The sequence below is a fragment of the Uloborus diversus genome, chromosome 6 (genome assembly GCF_026930045.1).
Source record: "Uloborus diversus isolate 005 chromosome 6, Udiv.v.3.1, whole genome shotgun sequence".
In the NCBI taxonomy this organism is placed as follows: domain Eukaryota; kingdom Metazoa; phylum Arthropoda; class Arachnida; order Araneae; family Uloboridae; genus Uloborus; species Uloborus diversus.
In genome coordinates this window covers 127,349,413-127,366,833 of record NC_072736.1, presented here as the reverse complement: position 1 = coordinate 127,366,833, position 17,421 = coordinate 127,349,413, and positions in this window count along the sequence as shown.

Sequence of the window (17,421 nt, the reverse complement as noted above, 5' to 3'; positions counted from 1 at the left end):
TGACAAAAAAAAAAAAAAAATGGTGAGTTTTGCAGGACTGGAGCCTAACTTACAAAGTTTCTGCAATGTGCTTTGACACAACGAGTGTCAATACCGGGGAAAGCAAGGGTACCCGTGTTTTACTAGAGCAAAACCTAAAGAAAAGGTTACTATATTTTCCATGTCGACATCACATTATGGAATTAATTATTGGTGCGGAGTTTAATAAATGTTTGGGTTTTTCTTCCACACCAGACGTACCTCTTTTTAAACGATTCCAGGCCTACTGGGAATTCATAGACAAAGACAAATACATCATAGGCATCAACAGTAAGGACATTTTAGCACAAGTGACAGATGTAAAGGATGATACAATAGTGTTTGCTGAAAGATTACTACATGACACGCAAGCGAGAGATGATTATCGAGAATGTCTTGAATTATGGCTATTTCTCGGTAAAGCTCCTCCACATGGTATCAAATTTGTAGCACCTGGTGCTATGCATCATGCTAGATGGATGTCCAAAATTTTGTATTGTTTCAAAATATGGATGTTTAGCTGTCAATTTACCATCACGTCAATAGAAGAAAAGGGACTGCAAAAAATATGCATATTTGTTGTACTTGTGTATTTAAAGGCTTGGATGACTGCTTCTATGCCTCAAAATGCACCGTATAACGATTTTAATGAAATATTTATTGAAGTAGAAAAAGATTGATGAAGACATAAGCAAAACTGTAACGCAGAAATTTGCCAATCACCTGTGGTATTTGTCAGAAGAGCTCGTGGCATTAGCCCTTTTTGCCAATAAAGTGTCACACTGCATTAAGAGACAGATGGTGAAGGTGATGAATAAAGTAAACGGGAAAAATAATGTGGTGAAGCGCCCTAAGATTTTGCTAAAACATTTTATGGATATGAAATTTGAAGAACTTGTGACAAAGGGGTCAATTTCATTTTTTCAAAGCATGCGTTTACCTGATACCTTTATTCACGTAAGGTCCAGAAATCTGGGAGTTTCAGGAGGACTTTAAGAAAGCAAAAAGGATTATTCAAGGAATTTCAGTGGTTAATGATAATGATGAAAGGGGTATAGCCCTTATAGAAGAGTTTAATGGAAAAATGACACGCAATGAAGAACAATTCCAATTCTTGTTGCAAGTTGTCGCAGAACATTGACGAGCTTATCCCGGATGTAAAAAGCAGTTTGTAATGTGTACTAAGGAAAGCTATATACATTACTGTCGAAATATTATTATTATGTAACTATTTTTAACTTACAAAATGCTGACAATTTTAATTAAATAAATTATATACTTTTCCTAGCGTCAATTTTATTTCTATCTGCATTTATATCATGAAATGGTCAAATGCAGAACTTTGAGGCTGTTGAGCTACCTCTAAATGTTAAAATTATGAGCTCAAACTTCACAATAATTATTTTTTACTCAAATGGAACCAAATGAGGGGGTAGGACCAATAAAAATCAGGATTTTTTTTAAAATGGCCTTTTTTGGACCACTCTAGTGTTTACTCAGTCGACGACAAATTAGTAGTAGATTCATTTTGAAAAACAAATAAGGCAGCGAGAAACAAAGCGATGTAAGTGGATGATCGAAAGTTCGGAGTAAAACGCATTTAAAATTTAGGTCCTATTCAAAGGATTCCATAGATTTTTTTTTTTTTTTTACAAACTCTTACTGCATCTACCAGAGCTACTAGTAGTGGCGGATCCATCGAGGGGAAGGGGGCTAAGGAGGCAAAAAGCCCTTCCTTGAGGGCTGAACTTACTCTAGATAAAATCAAAATCTCATATTTTCGCGATACTGAAAATACTTTACATTTAAATAAATTTATACACTATATATAGTGTTATATTAATGGAGAGGGCTAAGGGACTGTAGCCCCTTTCCTCCTTTGGAAACTTACAGTACATTAAATTGTCATCTGCAATGGCATGGAAAGGCTTGGAGGAAACCGTCTCTTTCTGCGAAAGAGGTTTTTTTAATCTAGAGGTTATTACTTTCAAATTAAACCAGTTAAAAATGTTTATTTCGTTCCCAAACTAAGAGGCTTTAGCTCCTCCCCCCTCCTCCATGAGGTCAGAAATTACTCTAGATAAGACCGAAATTACTGGGATTTTAAATACTTCACTATTTTTACGAATTTAAGTACACTCCTGTTTGTGAAAATTGCAACACCACGAAGGACTTACGCGAGTGAGCTGAAAATTGCAGGAAATGTAAAGTAGGGCGTGAAATGCAAATGATTAGAATGGCAGACCGGTAGCGCATGCGCATGCTGAGCATCGCCCTCTGAAAGGCGGATCGAACCGAATATAAATAGACGTCTGTAGCGAGGCGTGTATGATTATCGGTGATTATATGCTAGAGTAAACGTTAACTGAATCTTTCCTATGCCTCTTCCACGAAAAAAAGCGAAATTTGAGCAAATTTCGGAGTTTGAACGGGGCAGAATCGTCAACCTTCGTGAAGCTGGATTGTCTTATCGTGCAGTAGCTGCTCTTGTGCAGCGTAACAGCAGCACAATCATGCGTGTTTGGAAGCTGTGGACGGACGAGGATCGGACAGCTCGGAAATTCGGGAGTGGACCCCGAAATGTGACGTCAGCTCGCGATGACAGACACCTGGTGCGTATGGCACTGACGGACCGCACAGCTTCTTCTAGACAATTGGCAGCACAGTGGTCAACAGCTACAGGTGTTTCATTGTAAGCTTCATCAATTCGGAGACGACTGCTGCAGCGTGGACTGCGCGCAAGGATTAATTTATACAGGATTCCTCTCACGCAAAACCATCGCCGCTGCGGCTACAATGGGCCAATGTGCATAGGAGCTGGCGTGCTGATTGGCAGCAGGTCGTCTTTTCTGACGAATCCCGCTTCAATTTGTGGCACCATGATGGCCGAATTCGTGTCATTCGCTATGCCGGTGAACGGCACATTCCGGAGTGCATTATCGAACGCCACAGTGGACAAACACCAATAGACAATCACAATTGCTGCGAATTGTGGGCAATTTGAACAGTACCCGATGCACAAACGAAGTTTTACAGCCCCAAGCTATTCCTTTCCTGCAAGGATCGCCAGGGGCTGTGATAATGCCCGTCCACATGTCGCCAGGACTGTCAAATCACACCTTGATTCGCAACAGGTACAGCTTATTCCTTGGCCTGCATATTCCCCGGATATGTCACCGATTGAACATGTGTGGGATTTCGTTGGGCGGCTTCTCGCTCGTGATCCTCGTCCTGTTGCTTCGACAGACGAACTTTGGTTGCGCATACAAACAATATGGAATACTCTTCCGCAGGCAGATATTCAAACTTTGTTTCACTCCATGCCGAGTCGTGAAGCAGCTCTTATTGCGGCGCGTAGTGGCCACACAAAATACTAATTTCTATCTATTTTTATTGTTTGTTTGGTTTGAAAATGTAATCATTTATTTGTACCATTACCACTCAACTGTGTATTAAATTTCATTCAACTATGGTGCTTCTTTCATGGTGTTGCAATTTTCACAAACAGGAGTGTAATTGCGAATTTATAAACATCCCATTGCTTCTCAGTCGCTCAAATGTAAGACCAGTTTAAATAATGTGCAGAAAACGACCATATCAATTGCTTTGGGCTTTTCTTAAATCCCCGAGATTAATTATTTTCAAAATCAAACATACTCCTCAGTCACTCTACTAAGTTCTGTAAGATAGTTGGCATCATTAGCTTAAAATTTGTAAGTAAATATTCACCAATTCAACATCACAACAGCATATTTAAATGGTATCTTGAATGAAACTGTGTATATAAAAATTCTTAAACATTTTGAAATTGGTTTGCAATTTTTGATAGAAAATGAATCTGATACGATGTTGTGTAATAAAGCTAAGGAAATGGTATTGCTAAGAGTAAGAAAACGTTTTTAGCAAAACGAAACTTTGTCCGGATTGAAACAAAGTAGTCGTGGTTGGTATTTGAAATTGAAACACATTTTAGCAGGTTTTGGACTTGCAAATACGGTAAGCAATTCGTGCCTTTTAAATTACGAAAAAATGGCATGTTAACTATTTTAACTGTTTATGTTGTTGATTTGTTAGTCATTAGTGAAGACCACACAAGATGTTATCCGAAAATTGCACAATCACCTTAGTGTCTCTTTAAACGTAAAATACAGTAGTGAATCAAATTGCAGTTTAGTTATGGAATCCAAAATGTTAAAGGTGAGATTACATTGTCTCAGCGAAGTTATATAAAAGGATTAGTGAATGGATTTCATATGATAGATCGTAATACTGCTTGTACTCCCATGGAAGGTGGTATTAAAGCTAGTTAAAGCTAAAGTTTCTGATGAGTCGTTGCCTTATCAGAACTTAATTGGAAATTGAAATTATTTAGCTGTATGTTTAAGACCCGACATTTCATATTGTGTAATCAAGGTTGGTCAAATTTTAACTTGTCGTGATAAAACACATTGGAACGCCACAGAACGAGTTTTGAGATATTTAAAGAAAACTTAATTACGGGGTAAGTTTTTTGACGAGAATAATTTCCATACTGTTGACTTTACTAATTTCAGAATCGGGTAATGACATTGATGATAGATAGTAATATTCTGGATTTTGCTATATGTTGTGTGATGGGGCTATTTCGTGGGCATCTAGAAAGCAAAAAACTGCTGATTTAGGCTCTTTTGAAGCTGAGAACACGAGTTTATCTGATGGTTGTAAAAAAGCGTTGTACTTGCAGAAATTTCAAAATAACATAAAGTTGATAGATGGAAATCTTTTTGTTGATAATTAGGTGCTGTAAAATTGGCAGAAACGTCCTGATATCATAGTCGAACAAAACATATTGATAGTCGACTCCACTTTATTAGGGATACATTAGTAAATAACGAAATAATTATTTCTCTCCAGCACATTTCTACATCTGACAAAAGAGCAGAAAAGCAAACCAAGGCCCTTTCTGCTTAAAAGCTCTACAAATTTTTGAATTTATTAAATGTTAAAAATGTATTCTGTTTTGATTGATTTCTTTGTGTATACTGATGTAATTTTTTTTAAAATTTAACTGGTTTATCACTGTCACCTCTACCTATGGAGGAATGTGTTGACTCATAGGCGGCAGGTGCACCAAAAAAGGGGGGTGGGTCAAAAGAAGTGTATAGGGTTATAGGGCGCGGTCCCCGAAGATGGTGCTTTTTTTTTTTTTTTGTAAAATTGGGTTATATTAAAGGTTTTTAACGGTAACTCATTCTATGACCTTTATAAAATTTGGAATATGGCCTCAAAAATCGGGACTAATGGCCACCTTAGAATTTTCCCTTCCAATTCAAAGTTCTATTTTCATGAAAAAAGATGAGAAAAGTACATTTGTTTTCCAATTTTTAGTTTCGTGAAAAAAATCAATCCACCCTGTAAAAAATCATTTTTTCATCGATCATTATTTTTTAACTCTGAAAAGGGAGGGGAGAGGCCCTTCTTCTTTTGAACATGGGAGAGGGCAGTTTCCCCTTCTCCCCCCCCCCCCTCTCCACTCGTACGAGCCACCTGTGTGAGGACTGTTCTTATAGCTGCGATTGGCTTCCGAACTTCTGACGTCATCACTCGGCTCGTACACTATAGCGTTGTCAATTTTTTTCATGTACAGTCAACTCCCGCTACAACGCGATCCGACTTACGCGAAATGGCTATAACGCGATTTTTTCACCAGCAAAGAATTTTTAGACCTAACGCGAATTCCTCGCCCGCAACAGGAAAATTTTCGCAAGGGAATCGTGGTATGTAAGTATCGGCTTTGTTATTGGCTAATAATTTTTGTTTTCGTGAATAAACCTTCATCCTTTTAGCATCACTGAAAGCAGAAGTTCCCATACCGTACTAGTCCGAACATCGTTTATACAAATAACTATTCCTCATTTTCCATAATTTTTTTCATTCTAAATGTGAAAGTTGATGAATTATAATGACACCTAAGAGCGCTGTTTCATCTAAAGTTTGTGCAGGTAGAAAGAAAAAGAGAAAGTTTCTGACAATCAAAAAAGAAAGCTAAAGATTATGTACTTGAACAGCTATAAACTGCGTCGAAGATAGCACGACAATTAGGTATGAGTGAATCTTCCATATGTAGAATTAAAAGTCAAAGAAAGGAAATCCGTAAAAGTTCACCGAGTAGTATCTAAGCAAAATGCAAAAATTATGAAAATGGAGGTTGCTCTTGTATTGTGAATTTAAGAAACCAGGAAGAGGTGTGTTGTCATAGATGGGAACGTCATAAAAGAACTAGTGAAGCAACTATATTGTGTATTTAGCAATATTTAAGAATAACGGTTTAATCACCTAGCATAAATCATCATCATCTTCACTTTTTTAAGTTACAAATATCATTATTGGTTCTAAAGGGTGTCCCAAAATTAACGCAAGATTTGAATTTGCCGCCATTTTTGCAATAAATGGTTGGCAACCCTGAAAAAAGAACAATTTGACAGCTGAGAGTTTAGGGTAATCAAAAATGGAGCGTTATACGATACAATAACGCGCTTTCATTATTGAATAATTGTTTCAAAAATAATGAAAGTTGAGGCTGGTCAAGAAGTTACTGTTATTGGCGCTCGGTATCGCAACACGGTAATGCACGAGTGGTTGTGGGCTTGTTGACATAGACCTTTGAATTCAAATAACCCCATAAGAAGAAATTTAAAAATGTTAAATTACACGATCTAGGGTGCCAATTCTGATGACCGAAATGAGAGAGTACGCGACTAGGAAATGCCTTATGCAGTAATTGAAATGTTTCACTCTCTCTAGCTGTATGGTACAATAACACCCCATTTTTACTAACCCTAAACTCTCAACTGTCAAATTGTTCTTTTTTCATGGCTGCCAACAATTTATGGATAAAATGGTGGCAATTTCAAATCTTGCGTTAATTTTGGGACACCCTTTACTATACATTACAACTATAGTGCATGTGTTTTTCTTACTATACATACTGTACGTACCGTACTAGATTATTTTATGTCTTTCTTTCCCATTGATCATTGATTTTGTTCATCGTAGCAGTATTTTATGTGGAATAAAACTTAAAAAAAAAAAAATACAAATAAAAATTCAGTTTTTATGTAAGGAACAGTAATGTATAGTTAAGAAATGATTTTTAACAGTTTGAGGTGGTGTTTACAAGTGTCTAAAATAATTGGGTATATTTATAAAAGTTTTTACACATATCCTTTTCCACAACGCGAAATTTCAACTTACTCGAGGGGTCTTGGAACGTATCCCTTGGTCTTGATGGAACGCATCCCTCGCGTAAGTCGGAACTCGACTGTAGTCGTGTTATGTATACGTTAATTAATGTTCGCGTCTTGTGTTCATAAAATGTTTTATGTTCCGAAACCACTGCATCTGCAAACCATATTTTGGAATACTAGCAGAAAGAATGTGTTGGATAGTATAAAAAACGTTTGCGACATCCATATGTACATAAGTTACGTTTTTTTTTTTTTCTTGTTCACAAAGTGGAGATAAATGTACATTGATAATAAATGCAAGGTAGTAAGAAGTGCAGGTGCCAAAAGTTACAAACTCGAAAAGGTACAGATTTATTTAGTATGTGGATAGTGTCCTAAGGGGATGGATAAACCCTTAGCGCCTCCAGTGGAGGCTGCAGCAGAGGGCTAATCACATCTCAGATTTTCTCGATCCAGCGGATGATCTCGAAATTCTAGAGACTGTTGGTTCCAAACTCTTCCCTTTCCATGTATTAAAGGCTGGACATGTGACTAATTTGTATATGACGTCATGTACATAAGTTGTTCTGCTGCGTACTTCGCTTATTTGTAGATTTATTTGATCGAACGGACATGATGCTTCGCTGAGCAGCATATTTCATCACTTAGTCCAGAAAAATTAGTTTTTCTGTTAAAATTTAACTGAAACGTAATTGTGTCTTGTGTTTATATTTGAATAAAAAATGAGGGGGGGGGAGGGAAAAACTAAAATATAGGGTTTGGATAGAGCAACCAGAGATTGGACACTTAGCGCAATTTAATTTTCAAAAAAGAAAAACTGAAGTTTTTGGTACGTGATAGTAAACACATTTTTAGTTTTACGGTTCAACATGTTTTTTTTTGGTGGAGAAGGGATGGGAGGTGTTGGGTGGGAGGGGGGATTTATTTATACAAATCCAGGCACTGACATTTATGTCATTTGCTTTTTGGCTTCCCAATACTTTTGAACGGTTAAAATTGTTTAGTGCAAAGCACGTGTCTAAATGGCAACTTTTTATTGAGACTCCAGAATTGCATAGGCTGCAGACCGGTGAGTCCTTTAGTCCTATTTTAAAGAGATTGGCAGTAATGCAAATTTGTCCGGTTAAAATGGCAACAGCAAAGTTTCGTTGAAGGTTCGGAACAGCCGATACACTAATCTAAAGGCGTGCAAATTACCGGGAGAGGAAGAAACAAAACAAATGCACTAACCCATCGAAGGAACTTGCACCCAAACCTGTTTTTATGCGGTGGATAGGGACCGCAGTAAAAAAGTCTCATGTAGAAAATAACTCAAAATGTTATATTTAAACGAAATCAAAATAAAGCAAATGATGATAATTTTGCCGACTCCCGAAAAGGTTCCCGAATAAGGAAATTTTTGGGAGGTCACAGTGACTTCCCATTGAGATGCCCCTGCCGTCACTTGAAGATACTACCTCGCACTCGTTTTAAAATAATTTCCGCTCGTTTTATAAATAATTTTCATATGCTGCACACACACAAAAAAAAAAATCGCAGAAAAAAAGATCGCGCAAAAGCAGGTTTGGGTGCACTTACCAGTGCAATAACAAACCTTTTCTGATAATTTTCTCTTTGTAAATGTATAGAGAATTCGTCGTATAAAAAACTTTACGTTTTTCTTTTTCGAGCAATCACGATTGCTTATTGTTCTCACACTTGACGGTTTTGATGTTCCTATGATTTTATTTCCCCCCCCCCCGCCTCCCTTTGCAGCACCACCGTCGACCGGCCTCACGATGCTGCTCCTCTAGCGAAAACCGTCGTCCATATCCTACACACACGCGCATACATACACACACCTACACACACGCTTGCATACACACCTACACACAAACACACACACACACTTACCTACACCAACACATACACAAACACACACGCCTACATACACACCATTGAGAAGGAATACTAATGAAGGGAGCCATAGCAAATGTCTCAGTGAAATAAGCTTGGGACCCAATGTTTCCCAGGTCAGGTGACTTGTTTGGCTGGGAAGTATTCGCGTTTTGGCACGCAATCGCTCTTTTGGCATTAAATATTTTTCAGACGACGCGACGGCGCCTATTATGAAGTCGGTGCTACAAATCAGAGCAACTCTGGCTCCAACTCCTTTACGCATAATAATAAATAAATAAATAAATAACGGATACAAATACAGGCCAATCATTCAAACTCCCTCTCCCCACTTCTTTCCGGATATTAAAATATAATGTAATTGCATTTTTCATGCATTTTGATGTTTATTCCCTGAAATGACGGGCATGTACAAATAGTTTAAAGTGTTCTGTTATTGACTGAAAATTTATGGATTCATATGTATTCTAATCAATGTTTTAAAATGATTTCATACGCAGGCATACTAGTATTTAAATTGAAGCATAAAAATAGCAAATCTTTATTCTTGAGCATCTGCTGTTCACAGCAGCTTGGCGAGAAGACACTCGCCAACAAAGCAAATGTACACAAAATGCTTAAGAGCCGTTAAAATAATTACTAGTTAAGTAAAAAGTGTTTTTATGGCACTAAAATGTTATTTGCACTCAAGGTATACTATGTTTTATAACTTTTATAGGTAAAATAAGTACAAAAATTTAAAAATTATAGGCAACTCTGGAATATGTACTCGTTAAATGCATATAAATGTTATTTTTTCTTTATTTAGAAGTGAAAAGCATTCGTACATGCTAGGGCGAAGTTACTGGACCTCCTGGTGTGGCTTTTTCCTCACAGTTTACAATGCTAGAATACTGCACTATTACTATAAATCTAATTTTTCCCTTCTACAGTTAAAGGTTGTTATCATGCATGGCTACAGCTAATGAAAACTTCTTCAGCGGTTACGGTCAACTCGAAATTGCTCCCCAGGTCACATGGTACTGTTGCCGTACCGGGAACTCAACGTTAAATCCCGGTTATCACAAATTTGCCATTTCAACTGCGCTTGCGAGCGGACTTTTCTGATTTCAAAAATCTTGCTAAAATTAATTACAAACATTTTAAATTTGGTAATAAATATGAGATGGCAAAAGATAAAAATTAGAAATCACAAAATTTTCTCTTATTTAGTTTTTAGGCCTCGGTAAAGATTGAATTTTGCGTCTTAATTATTAATGGATTCGGTGTCTGATTTGTCTGTCCTTTTTCAAGACCAAATTTTTAACCTCAGAAGAGCGTACTAGAATTGCAGCATGACTTCTAATACAAAGCCGAACCCTCAACCTAAATAAAAATGTATAATACAAAGTTGTTTACGCCTAACGTAAAATATCCGCTAAAAGACGGATTTCTGTACTCATATTCCAATTATTTTTGAAGTACACAACGTGTTTTACATTTATGTTAAATAAATATTTCCAAACTGATAAATATTGAAGTGCCATTTTTCTCTTAAGATTATCAGTTATTCATATCCGTAGTTTCATATAATATCTCACGAAGTCGCTGTGAAAATATTTTAATCGCATTTCTTAATTTGGTGGGACTCTCGCTCAGCCTAAATATAAACAAGCAACACGGAATCTTAAAACAGAAAGCCCATAAAGCTAAGTCGGCGCGCAAGCGCAGTTGAAATGGCAAATTTGTGATAACTGGGATTTAACGTTTAGTGTATCGGGATAGTAGGGTTGCACTCTCTCCATCTATTCCTTCTCAATGATACGCACACACACTCGTGATTGCGAAAAACATAATTTGAATTCCAGATGTCAAAATTCAAATTAGTTTTTATTTTAAATTACAATCTGTTCCTTTACAATGAAGAATTCATTCCCTAGTCTGCCTACCCGATATTGTAAAAAATACCAGAAAATTGCTCTACTTCTTAACGTTTGCACTATAAAGCTGAGCCTTGCATTTTAACTTGCGGATCACAATGTTTTAGTTTTTCATTGCAAATTTTAAAAACAGATTTCGCAATTCAGCTCTGTCGGGGTTTAAATCATTGAGAAGAAATACGAATGGAGGGAGTCATCAGGGTTGCCAGACGTCCCGGATTTCAAGGGACAGTCCCGTATTTTGAAAAGTTGTCCCGCGTCCCGGGGAACATCCATACGGGACGGCTAAAGTCCCGTATTCTGGCTAATAACAGTATTTTACAAAACGAGACATTATTTTAAGAGAAAAAAATAACAAAACATGTGAAAAAAAGAGAAAAAAGAAAATAATTTGGTAGCAAATGCAAAAATTGTTATTGTTTTTATTTGGTTCGTTCGTTTTTGTTTTGGCGGCAGGCCATGAGGCTTACTCATACAGGCATCATACAGGCACATTGGCTGGTGTGGCATTAAAAAATAATTTTTGCTCCACGATTCCTTCCATTACTATTTTTGATAAAGTAGTCACATTTAACAAGAAATGTTTTCGATTGCACCGTTTCCCTTATAGCAAACGCAAGTAAAAACTAATTAGCACCTGTTCCTATCAACGTCGATCTGTACACTGAACATCGTTCTATTGCTCGCTTTATTTTCTTTCCTCCAAAATTGTGCTCACCCATAAACATACTGAGAGGAATCTTAGGAAAGCTATAAAACCATTGTTGTTCATCACTCCTTAAAAATACACCATAACCAGTAATTACACTCAATCTCAAAAATATCCCCCCCCCCCTTCACTCTTAGAAACCTGTCCCGTATTTACTGTTCTTAAATCTGGCAACCCTGGGAGTCATAGCAACAGTGAAATAAGCTTGGGATCCAATGTTTCCCAGGTTAGGTGACTTTTTTGGCTGGGAAGTTGTGTTTTGGCACGCAATCGCTCTTTTGGCATTGAATATTTTTCAGACGACGCGACGGCGCTTATTATGAAGTCGGGGCTACAAATCAGAGCAACTCTGGCTCCAACTCCTTTACCGCATAATAATAAATAAATAAATAAATAACGAATACAAATACAGGCCTATCATTCAAACTCCCTCTCCCCACTTCTTTCCGGATATTAAAATATAATGTAATTACATTTTTCATGTATTTTGATGTTTATTCCCTAAAATGACGGGCATGTACAAATAGTTTAAAGTGTTCTGTTATTGACTGAAATTTTTTGGATTCATATGTATTGTAATCAATGTTTTGAAATGATTTCATACGCAGGCATACTAGTATTTAAATTGAAGCATAAAAATAGCAAATCATTATTCTTGCGCATCTGCTGTTCACAGGAGCTTTGCGAAAAAATACTCGCCAACAAAGCAAATGTACACAAAATACTTAAAAGTCGTTAAAATAATTACTAGTTCAGTAAAAAGTGTTTTTATGGAACTAAAATGTTATTTGCACTCAAGATATACAATGTTTTACAACTTTTATAGGTAAAATAAGTACAAAAATTTGAAAATTACAAGCTACTGTGGAATATGCACTTGTTGAAACCATATAAATGTTATTTTTTTTATTTAGAAGTAAAAATCATTCGTACATGCTAGGGAAAAGTTACTGAACCTCCTGGTGTGGCTTTTTCCTCACAGTTTACAATGCTAAAATACTGCACTATTACTATAAATCTAATTTTTCTCTTCTACAGTTAAAGGTTGTTATCATACATGGCTTCAGCTAATGAAAACTTTTTCAGCGGTTACGGTCAACTCGAAATTGTTCCCCAAGTCACATGGTACTGTTGCCGTATCGGGATAGTAGGGTTGCACTCTCTCCATCTATTCCTTCTCAATGGTTTAAATCAATTACCATTCTTTACTTGTTTCCAAAAAATCAATTTATTTTCGTCTAAATGCTTGATTAGTATCAGAATAAAGTTTCTTCGTTTTGCACTCAATGCCGGGATTGTTTTGTACCCTTGAAGAGTGGAAAATCACAAAAACGCCTTCAATGTGCTAGCTAAGTAAAAATGTTAGGGCCAGTTAGGAGGCAGTAAAAAGTGAAACAACACTATACAAAGGGGTGTGTTTGGAAAAGAATTGCAAAGAGCCTACATACTGCAGTGATGTCAATAACATCTCTTCACATTTTAATCAGCAGATATCCGGTACAACCTTTGAAAAAAAGAACCGTTAAAAAGAAATAGACATATTTGAGCATATCTGCTCCAGCATATACTTGAGTATATATTAAGTATACAGGGGTATCCCTCTTATAACACGGTTAGTTTGTACCGTGTAGTATCAAAACCATGTTATACGAGACTTTTTTTATAAATCATATTTTTTTTACTTATTTTTTAAACAATTAATCATGCACATAACATAAATCAGGTCAATATGTATCATGCTGTATCGAAACTTGTTTTGTGTTACATCGAAACTGTGGTATGCGAGACTTTGAAATAATGCAAATCAAGCAATGTGTACCGTGTTATATCGAAGCCAAGTTTTACGGTGTAAATTTTATAATCGCAGAAATTTTGCTTCATTAAAACATACAAACGAAAGCTAAGAACCAAAATATTCAACGGCCCGCTGATTCTAAATTAGATTTGTTATAAAAGATACAACTTAATTATTTTACTTACCTCAAAATAAAACTATTATGCATATCACGAAAAAACTTTATCAGCTTTCATTGCAAAGCACGAAACGCATTCTATCAGAAAGAAAATACTAACTTTTGTGTGGCTATCAAGTTCGTCTGAGAAACAGCAATGGCACAAAATATAAAATGTAAAAATTAGAACTATTCTTATTTTACGCTTTGTTTCGGCTGCATTTTTTAGTTTATCATTTGCCAAATTTAGCTTATGTTTAATCTTAATGTAATTTCCTTACAATGCAATGCAAGCAAAATAATTTTCACTTTTTTGTTTCTAAAAGACTGATGAGAAAAATACAGTATATTTATTTTAGTGTTATACGGGAAAACCAAACTTTCGAGCAGGAGACAGACAATTTTTCGCATCATTGTTATAAAAACAAAGTAATAACTTATTCGAATTAATATCATATTTGTTTTTAATAGAGTATCAAACAAAAATGTAATGTCTTTTCAAATTCGTGTTATATCGAAACCGAGTTATAATAATCGCAAATGTTGTACCGAGTAATATCGAAACCGTGATGTACAGGTACCGTGTTATACGAGGGACGCCTGTATCTTCTCTAAGGAAAAAACCCTGTGAACTCCCGGTAAAGTGATTGTGAGCAAGTAGTAAGAACTGAATGAGCAAAATTTTATGAAAAAAAATCTTGTAGACATTATCTCGATTGACTGAAAAAGTTTGTGTCTATTTATTGAATGTACGTTGTATATCACGTTCGATTTGAAATAGAAACACCGATAAGCGTCTATAACGTCTCTGATTCTCAAAAATAAATTCAAAGTGTCGCAAAAAAAATATATAAATATTCTGCTAGACAAATAAGTTTAACATATGGAGATGGTGTAATGCTTTTCTCTCTGTTATGGTTATCATAGATAATAATTCATCCAAGTTATGAGCAGAAATTTATTCATTTGTAAGTCATTCGCGCGAAAGAGAACGAAATTTTATGCTGTAGCGAATTCTAAAATCTTGGATGCATTTCTCGGATATAAAATCATTTAGGTCATTTTTTTTTATGCAGCGCAATATATAAATTACTTTTAATTTTTCCATTTCTTACTATAAAACCACATTAACATTACATCTTCTTAAAGCATCACTTATAAACCTTATTTTGGACGTTTTGGCAATACATTATCGTGGATTAACATTTATAATCAGTACCAAAATATGAGATATAATCTTCGTTCGACTTTCAAATACCATACCCAAAAACGGAAGTGCTAAATCATAATTTCCGTTCAGAACTAAACGAGCCCACTTTCAGGTATACAAATACCGGATTTTTTCATTTGATCAATATTCTCTTTATTAGCTCACAGTTCAAATTGTGTCAAATCAAGCTTTTTTTAACATTTGAAGCTAATTTCTAAAAAAAATTTTAAATAAAAGAAGACCGACTTCAAAAAACAAAGAGGAACTCAAAAGTAAAAAATAATTGGTCGTTCCTACCCCAGACTATAAATCAAATTTATTTTGCAATTCCAGCACAAAAATCAACTGAACTTAACACCCAAATTATAAAATAAACACTGATTTTAGTTACTATACGATGAATTATTTTAATACCTAACTAATTATATACAGTCGACTCCCGCTACAACGCGATCCGACTTACGCGAAAAGGCTATAACGCGAGTTTTTCAGAAGCAATGAATTTTAGAGATAAAGCGAATTTCTCGCTCTCAACACGAAAATACTTGGAAAGGAATCGTGATCCTAAATTTCGGCTTTGTTACTGACTACCAAACATTGACTTCGTGAATATACTTTCATCCTTTCAGCATCACTAACTGCGCAAGTTTCCACACACCGCACTATAATAAACATAGCTTTAGTAGTGTGTATATATCACCACTCCTCATTTTACGTTTATTTATTCTAAATATGAAAGGGGATGAAATATTGTGGCACCTAAGCACGCTGTTTCATCTAAAATTTGAAGATGGAAACAAAATGCGAAAGTTGGCGACAATTTAAGAAAAGGTAAAGATTCTTGATCTAGAAAGTGGATCGAAGGTAGCACGACAATTTATTCGGTATGAGTGAATCTCTCATACGTACAATTAAAAGTCAAGAGAAGGCAATCCGTATAGGTTCAGACCTTAGTTTTAATATGAAGCTCGCAGAGTAGCTTTTAAGCAAAATGCAAATATGAAATTGGAATCTGCTCTTGTATTGTAGATTATGGAGACTCGGAAAGAGGGGTGTTTCCAAAGATGTAAATGTTATAAAAGTAAATGCGAAGCTACTGTATTTGAAACTATATTAAATTGACGATCAGAGATTGCGCAGCATAAATCATCTTCAGTCTTTAAGACATAAATGTAACTTATTGTATCTACTGTATATCTCTACTGTAAAACTCTTACAGTGCAGTGCTTCATTATTACTACATACTACGTAACGTACTGCTTTAATGTCTCTCTCTCTCCCATTGATCATTGATTTTGTGCATCGTAACAGTATTTTATGTTGAATAATGCCACTTTTTCAAAAATACGGTAAAAGTTCAGCTCTTGATATACGAAACGGTGATATATAGTTAAAAAATGATCTGAAACAGTTTAAAATGTGTTTAAAAATGTCTAAAATGATTGGGTCTGTTAATAAAAAAATCATATACAGAAAACTTTTCCACAACGCGAAATTTCGACTTACGCGAGGAGTCTTGGAACGCGTCCCTCGCTTAAGTCGGGATTCGACTGTATACGATCTCTTACTTTTTAATAACCGTTTGAAGTGGGGGCCTCCAAGAAACTACTACCTAACGTAAAAAAGTAGGTTTAGTTTTAAAGACTAATTTCGCGTTTAATTAAATTAGTGTTTGACTCAAGATTCGGTGGGTTGTCAGAAACGCTAGGTAGTATTGTCCGTCGCCCCGCCTCCTCGAACGCAGAGTTCCATTTTACGCGGGAGTGGTCGGTAAGCAATCCATGCGCTTCTAAATGAGACATCCAGACAGCCTTAAGTTGGGCGAGCATTTAAATGTGCAGAAAAGTCTTAGTGTCCTTTACATCACGTGCTTCACTTGTTTGTTGGCATTTTAGTTTTTCTTACGTTTTAAAAACTGCTGCTTTTACAACAAAATACTATGATCCAAATATACCTTCTGCCGAAAACAGCGAAATAGAATCATCGGATACCACGTGACGAAGGAGGAGTCAAGTGCCTTCTCGTGGAAAACGGACAATAGTTCACATTATCCTCGTTTTGCGTCGCGCACGCGCAGTCTAGTAGAAAAGGAGACGCGTTTTATTTTTGACGAACTTCTAATTTGGGTCATTGTTTGATGTATATCTTAAACACATTTTGCTGTTTTTGCAGATGTTACAAACTGCGCTTAGAAAGGAAGCAGAACAGTTTTTATAAATAATATTTATCAAACAATCAGTAGTTCAACAAATACAAAACTGAAAACTACCAGAAAATTTCCCAGTGGGGAATGTATTCCCACCTGGTTGATTCTACAGTGTAATGTAGCATATTACTATCTTTTCTCTGATCCTACGACACATTCTATTAAACAAAACAAATCTTGGTCAAAAAATATTTTATTTGTATTACTTTGTATTAAAAATACTACAATTTGCTATATGAATATGTATTTATCAAATTTATTTTCGAACACAACATGTTTGGTGCT